We start from the raw sequence: 7,906 nt of genomic DNA, 5'->3' as shown, positions 1-7,906 counted from the left end.
CACCCCGAAGCGCTTTTCTCCCGGGCTTGGGTGCATTGTGCGTGCCTGGCGGGAACAGCGGGCGGGAGTGCTTGCAAACCGGCCTTTGGAGGCAGACGGGGAGGTCTTCCAGCGGGAGAGTGCCGGTTGTGCTCAGACGCCCCACAGGCCAGGGGCAGGACCCAACAGTGTCCCTGCCCCTGGCAGCCTTGCCCAGACCTTCCTGGCCTCCGGGGGTATTACCCCACCAAGGGGCAGGCTGCGGGGACTGGGTCCAGACATGCCCGGGCGCCTCCCCAGGCTCATCACCGCTGGTGCCTTTCCCCTGGGCCTAGTCCTCGGTTGAGGCCTCCTTGGAGAGGAGGTTGCTGGCAGGGGCTGTCTCCACACTGCAAGGTGCTGGAGCTCAGAGGGCCTCGTCAGCGGGAAGGGACCAGCAAGGGGCTGGATGCCCAAGACCTCTTTGGCCCAGCAGCCTCAGGGCAGCAGGGAGAGGAAGAGGCCCAACTTGCCCCTAGGTCGGCTCTGCCCCTTCCCACACAGGCAGCCAACCCAGCAGCTGCCTGACAGACTCTGGCTCCCCCGAGCTCTCTGCCATTGCAGGGGTCAGGAACAGACGTGTGCATGTGGTTCTGCCTTGGTCTGGGAGTGTGGACCCACTGCCTGGACACCAGGCTCAGGGGCAAGGGCCCGGAGAGGGCAACACCCCGAAGCGCTTTTCTCCCGGGCTTGGGAGCATTGTGCGTGCCAGGCGGGAACAGCGGGCGGGATTGTTGGCAAACCGGCCTTTGGAGGCAGCCGGGGAGGTCTTCCAGTGGGAGAGGGCCGGTTGTGCTCAGAGGCCCCACAGGCCAGGGGCAGGACCCAGCAGGGCCCCTGCCCCTGGCCAGCCTTGCCCAGACCTTCCTGGCCTCCGGGGGTACTGTCCCACCAAGGGGCAGGCTGCGGGGACTGGGTCCAGACATGCCCGTGCGCCTCCACTGGCTCATCCCCGCTGGTGCCTTTCCCCTGGGCCTAGGCCTCGGTTGAGGCCTCCTTGGAGAGGAGGTTGCTGGCAGGGGCAGTCTCCACACTGCAAGGTGCTGGAGCTCAGAGGGCCTCGTCAGAGGGAAGGGACCAGCAAGGGGCTGGATGCCCAAGACCTCTTTGGCCCAGCAGCCTCAGGGCAGCAGGGAGAGCAAGAGGCCCAACTTGCCCCTAGGTCGGCTCTGCCCCTTCCCACACAGGCGGCCAGCCCAGCAGCTGCCTGACAGACTCTGGCTCCCCCCAGCTCTCTGCCGGTGCAGGGGGCAGGAACAGACGTGTACATGTGGTTCTGCCTTGGCCTGGGACTGTGGATCCCCTGCCTGGCCCCCAGGCTCAGGGGCAGGGGCCCGGAGAGACCACCACCCCGAAGCGCTTTTCTCCCGGGCTTGGGAGCATTGTGCGCGCCTGGCGGGAACAGTGGGCGGGAGTGCTTGCAAACCGGCCTTTGGAGGCAGCCGGGGAGGTCTTCCAGTGGGCGAGGGCCGGTTGTGCTCAGAGGCCCCACAGGCCAAAGGCAGGAACCAGCAGGGCCCCTGCCCCTGGACAGCCTTGCCCAGACCTTCCTGGCCTCCGGGGGTACTGCCCCACCAAGGGGCAGGCTGCGGGGACAGGGTCCAGACATGCCCGGGCGCCTCCCCTGGCTCAACCCCGCTGGTGCCTTTTCCCTGGGCCTAGGCCTCGGTTGAGGCCTCCTTGGAGAGGAGATTGCTGGCAGGGGCTGTCTCCACACTGCAAGGTGCTGGGGCTCAGAGGGCCTCGTCAGAGGGAAGGGACCAGCAAGGGGCTGGATGCCCAAGACCTCTTTGGCCCAGCAGCCTCAGGGCAGCAGGGAGAGCAAGAGGCCCAACTTGCCCCTAGGTCGGCTCTGCCACTTCCCACACAGGCGGCCAGCCCAGCAGCTGCCTGACAGACTCTGGCTCCCCCGAGCTCTCTGCCGGTGCAGGGGGCAGATCAGACGTGTGCATGTGGTTCTGCCTTGGCCTGGGAGTGTGGACCCACTGCCTTGCCCCGAGGCTCAGGGGCAAGGGCCCGGAGAGAGCACCACCCCGAAGCGCTTTTCTCCCGGGCTTAGGAGCATTGTGCACGCCTGCTGGGAACAGTGGGCGGGAGCGCTTGCAAACCGGCCTTTGGAGGCAGCCGGGGAGGTCTTCCAGTGGGAGAGGGCCGGTTGTGCTCAGAGGCCCCACAGGCCAGGGGCAGGACCCAGCAGGGCCCCTGCCCCTGGCCAGCCTTGCCCAGACCTTCCTGGCCTCCGGGGGTACTGCCCCACCAAGGGGCAGTCTGCGGGGACTGGGTCCAGACATGCTCGGGCGCTTCCCCTGGCTCATCCCCGCTGGTGCCTTTCCCCTGGGCCTAGGCCTCGGTTGAGGCCTCCTTGGAGAGGAGGTTGCTGGCAGGGGCTGTCTCCACACTGCAAGGTGCTGGAGCTCAGAGAGCCTCGTCAGAGAGAAGGGACCAGTAAGGGGCTGGATGCCCAAGACATCTTTGGCCCAGCAGCCTCAGGGCAGCAGGGAGAGCAAGAGGCCCAACTTGCCCCTAGGGCGGCTCTGCCCCTTCCCACACAGGCGGCCAACCCAGCAGCTGCCTGACAGACTCTGGCTCCCCCAAGCTCTCTGCCGGTGCAGGGGACAGTAACAGACGTGGGCATGTGGTTCTGCCTTGGCCTGGGAGTGTGTTCCCCCTGCCTTGCCCCCAGGCTCAGGGGCAAGGGCCCGGAGAGAGCACCACCCCGAAGCGCTTTTCTCCCCGGCTTGGGAGCTTTCTGCATTCTTGACGTGAACAGCGGGCGGGAGTGTTTGCAAACAGGACTTTGGTGGCAGCCGGGGAGGTCTTCCAGTGGGAGAGGGCCGGTTGTGCTCAGAGGCCCCACAGGCCAGGGGCAGGACCCAGCAGGGCCCCTGCCCCTGGCCAGACTTGCCCAGACCTTCCTGGCCTCCGGGGGTACTGCCCCACCAAGGGGCAGGCTGCAGAGTCTGGGTCCAGACATGTCCGTGCGCCTCCCCAGGATCATCCCCGCTGGTGCCTTTCCCCTGGGCCTAGGCCTCGGTTGAGGCCTCTTTGGAGAGGAGGTTGCTGACAGGGGCTGTCTCCACACTGCAAGGTGCTGGAGCTCTGAGGGCCTCGTCAGAGGGAAGGCACCAGCAAAGGGCTGGATGCCCAAGACCTCTTTGACCCAGCAGCCTCAGGGCAGCAGGGAGAGCAAGAGGCCCAACTTGCCCCTAGGTCGGCTCTGCCCCGTACCACACAGGCCGCCAGCCCAGCAGCAGCCTGGCAGTCTCTGGCTCCCCCGAGCTCTCTGCCGGTGCAGGGGTCAGGAACAGACGTGTGCATGTGGTTCTGCCTTTGTCTGGGAGTGTGGACCCACTGCCTGGACCCCAGGCTCAGGGGCAAGGGCCCGGAGAGAGCAACACCCCGAAGCGCTTTTCTCCCGGTCTTGGGAGCATTGTGCGTACCTGGCGGGAACAGCGGGCGGGAGTGTTGGCAAACCGGCCTTTGGAGGCAGCCGGGGAGGTCTTCCAGTGGGAGAGGGCCGGTTGTGCTCAGAGGCCCCACAGGCCAGGGACAGGACCCAGCATGGCCCCTGCCCCTGGCCAGCCTTGCCCAGACCTTCCTGGCCTCCGGGGGTACTGCCCCACCAAAGGGCAGGCTGCGGGGACTGGGTCCAGACATGCCCGGGCGCCTCCACTGGCTCATCCCCGCTGGTGCCTTTCCCCTGGGCCTAGGCCTCGGTTGAGGCCTCCTTGGAGAGGAGGTTGCTGGCAGGGGCTGTCTCCACACTGCAAGGTGCTGGAGCTCAGAGGGCCTCGTCAGAGGGAAGGGACCAGCAAGGGGCTGGTTGCCCAAGACCTCTTTGGCCCAGCAGCCTCAGGGCAGCAGGGAGAGCAAGAGGCCCAACTTGCCCCTAGGTCGGCTCTGCCCCTTCCCTCACAGGCCGCCAACCCAGCAGCTGCCTGACAGACTCTGGCTCCCCCCAGCTCTCTGCCGGTGCAGGGGGCAGGAACAGACGTGTGCATGTGGTTCTGCCTTGGCCTGGGAGTGTGGACCCCCTGCCTGGCCCCCAGGCTCAGGGGCAAGGGCCCGGAGAGAGCACCAACCCGAAGCGCTTTTCTCCCGGGCTTGGGAGCATTGTGCGCGCTTGGTGGGAACAGTGTGCGGGAGTGCTTGCAAACCGGCCTTTGGAGGCAGCCGGGGAGGTCTTCCAGTGGGAGAGGGCCGGATGTGCTCAGACGCCCCACAGGCCAGGGGCAGGACCCAGCAGGGCCCCTGCCCCTGGCCAGCCTTGCCCAGACCTTCCTGCTTCCGGGGTTACAGCCCCACCAAGGGGCAGGCTGCGGGGACTGGGTCCAGACATGCCCAGGCGCCTTCCCAGGATCATCCCCGCTGGTGCCTTTCCCCTGGGCCTAGGCCTCGGTTGAGGCCTCCTTGGAGAGGAGGTTGCTGGCAGGGGCTGTCTCCACACTGCAAGGTGCTGGAGCTCAGAGGGCCTCGTCAGAGGGAAGGGACCAGCAAGGGGCTGGATGCCCAAGACCTCTTTGGCCCAGCAGCCTCAGGGCAGCACGGAGAGCAAGAGGCCCAACTTGCCCCTAGGTCGGCTCTGCCCCTTCCCACACAGGCGGCCAGCCCAGCAGCTGCCTGACATACTCTGGCTCCCCCGAGCTCTCTGCCCGTGCAGGGGGCAGGAACAGACGTGTGCATGTGGTTCTGCCTTGGCCTGGGAGTGTGGACACCCTGCCTTGCCCCCAGGCTCAGGGGCAAGGGCCCGGAGAGAGCACCACCCCGAAGCACTTTTCTCCCGGGCTTGGGAGCATTGTGCGTGCCTGGCGGGAACAGCGGGTGGGAGTGCTTGCAAACCGTCCTTTGGAGGCAGACGGGTGGTCTTCCAGCGGGAGAGTGCCGCTTGTGCTCAGACGCCCCACAGGCCAGGGCAGGACCCAGCAGTGTCCCTGCCCCTGGCAGCCTTGCCCAGACCTTCCTGGCCTCCGGGGGTACTACCCCACCAAGGGGCAGGCTGCGGGGACTGGGTCCAGACATGGCCGGGCGCCTCCCCAGGCTCATCCCCGCTGGTGCCTTTCCCCTAGGCCTAGGCCTCGGATGAGGCCTCCTTGGAGAGGAGGTTGCTGGCAGGGTCTGTCTCCACACTGCAAGGTGCTGGAGCTCAGAGGGCCTCGTCAGAGGGAAGGGACCAGCAAGGGGCTGGATGTCCAAGACCTCTTTGGCCCAGCAGCCTCAGGGCAGCAGGGAGAGCAAGAGGCCCAACTTGCCCCTAGGTCGGCTCTGCCCCTTCCCACACAGGCCGCCAGCCCAGCAGCTGCCTGACAGACTCTGGCTCCCCCGAGCTCTCTGCCGGTGCAGGGGGCAGGAACAGACGTGTGCATGTGGTTCTGCCTTGGCCTGGGAGTGTGGACCCCCTGCCTGGCCCCGAGGCACAGGGGCAAGGGCCCGGAGAGAGCACCACCCCAAAATGCTTTTCTCCCGGGCTTGGGAGCATTTGCGTGGCTGTCGGGAACAGCTAGTGGGAATGCTTGCAAACGGCCTTTGGGGGCAGCCGGGGAGGTCCTCCATGGGCCCGGAGAGAACACCACCCCGATGCGCTTTTCTCCCGGGCTTGGGAGCAGTGTGCGCGTGTGGCGGGAACAGCAGGCAGGAGTGCTTGCAAACCGGCCTTTGGAGGCAGGCGCGGAGGTCTTCCAAGGGCAAGGATTGAGCACCACCCCAAAATGCTGTTCTCCCGTGCTTGGGAGCATTGTGCGTGGCTGGTGGGAACAGCGGGCATGAGTGCTTGCATACCGCCCATTGGAGGCAGCCGGGGAAGTCTTCAAAGGGCCCTGAGAGAGCACCACCCCGAAGCGCTTTTCTCCCGTGATTGGGAGCATTGTGTGCGGCTGGCGGGACAGCGGGAGGGAGTTCTTGCAAACCGGCCTTTGGAGGCAGCCGGGGAAGTCTTCCAAGGGCCGGGAGAGAGCACCACCCCAAAGCGCTTCTCTCCCGTGTTTTGGAGCATGTGCATGGCTGGCGGGAACAGTGAGTGGGAGTGATTGCAAACTGGCCTTTGGGGGCAGCTGGGGTGGTCCTCCATGGGCACGGAGAGAACACCACCCCGAAGTGCTTTTCTCCCGGTCTTGGGAGCATTGTGCACGGCTGGCGGGAACAGCGGGCATGAGTTCTTGGAAACCGGACTTTGGAGGCAGCCGGGGAGGTCTTTCAAGGGCCTGTAGAGAGCACCACCCCGAAGCGCTTTTCTCCCGGGCTTGGGAGCATTGTGCGCAGGTGACGGGAACAGCAGGCAGGAGTGCTTGAAAACCGGCCTTTGGAGGCAGCTGGGTTGGTCTTTCAAGGGCCCGGAGTGAGCACCACCCCAAAATGCTTTTCTCCCGGGCTTGGGAGCATTGTGCGCGGCTGGTGGGAACAGCGGGCATGAGTGCTTGCAAACTGGCCATTGGAGGCAGCCGGGGAGGTGTTCCAAGGGCCTGTAGAGAGCACCACCCCAAAATGCTTTTCTCCCGGGCTTAGGAGCATTGTGCGTGGCTGGCGGGAACAGCAGGAAGGAGTCCTTGCAAACCGGCCTTTGGAGGCAGCCGGGGAGGTCTTCCAAGGGCCTGTAGAGAGCACCGCCCCGAAGCGCTTTTCTCCCGGGCTTGGGAGCATTGTGCGCAGGTGGCGGGAACAGCAGGCAGGAGTGCTTGAAAACCGGCCTTTGGAGGCAGCCGGGGAGGTCTTCCAGGGCCCGGTGTGAGCACCACCCCAAAAAGCTTTTCTCCCGGGCTTGGGAGCATTGTGCGCGGCTGGTGGGAACAGTGGGCATGAGTGCTTGCAAACTGGCCATTGGAGGCAGCCGGGGAGGTCTTCCAAGGGCCCGGAGTGAGCACCACCCCAAAATGCTTTTCTCCCGGGCTTGGGAGCATTGTGCGTGGCTGGCGGGAACAGCAGGAAGGAGTCCTTGCAAACCGGCCTTTGGAGGCAGCCGGGGACGTCTTCCAAGGGTCCGGAGAGAGCACCACCCCGAAGCGCTTTTCTCCCGGGCTTGGGAGTATTGTGCGCGGGTGGCGGGAACAGCAGGCAGGAGTGCTTGAAAACCGGCCTTTGCAGGCAGCCGGGGAGGTCTTCCAGGGCCCGGTGTGAGCACCACCCCAAAAAGCTTTTCTCCCGGGCTTGGGAGCATTGAGCGCGGCTGGTGGGAACAGCGGGCATGAGTGCTTGCAAACTGGCCATTGGAGGCAGCCGGGGAGGTCTTCCAAGGGCCTGTAGAGAGCACCACCCCAAAATGCTTTTCTCCCGGGCTTGGGAGCATTGTGCGTGGCTGGCGGGAACAGCAGGAAGGAGTCCTTGCAAACCGGCCTTTGGAGGCAGCCGGGGAGGTCTTCCAAGGGCCTGTAGAGAGCACCACCCCGAAGCGCTTTTGTCCCGGGCTTGGGAGCATTGTGCGCAGGTGGCGGGAACAGCAGGCAGGAGTGCTTGAAAACCGGCCTTTGGAGGCAGCCGGGGAGGTCTTCCAGGGCCCGGTGTGAGCACCACCCCAAAATGCTTTTCTCCCGGGCTTGGGAGCATTGTGCGTGGCTGATGGGAACAGCGGGCGGGAGTGCTTGCAAACCGGCCTTTGGAGGCAGCCGGGCAGGTCTTCCAAGGGCCAGGAGAGAGCACCACCCAGAAGCGCTTTTCTCCCGGGCTTGGAACATTTGCGCGGATGGCGGGAACAGCGAGTGGGAGTGCTTCCAAACCGGCCTTTGGGGGCACCCCGGGAGGTCTTCCATGGGCACGGAGAGAACACCACCCCGAAGCGCTTTTCTCCGGGGTTTTGGAGGATTGTGCGTGGCTGGCGGGAACAGCGAGTGGGAGTGCTTGCAAACCGGCCTTTGGGGGCAGCCAGGGAGGTCCTCCATTGGCACGGAGAGAACACCACCCC

This window comes from Dama dama, unplaced genomic scaffold (assembly GCF_033118175.1).
Source record: "Dama dama isolate Ldn47 unplaced genomic scaffold, ASM3311817v1 ptg000088l, whole genome shotgun sequence".
Classification (NCBI taxonomy): Eukaryota; Metazoa; Chordata; class Mammalia; order Artiodactyla; family Cervidae; genus Dama; species Dama dama.
This window is presented reverse-complemented; position numbering follows the sequence as displayed.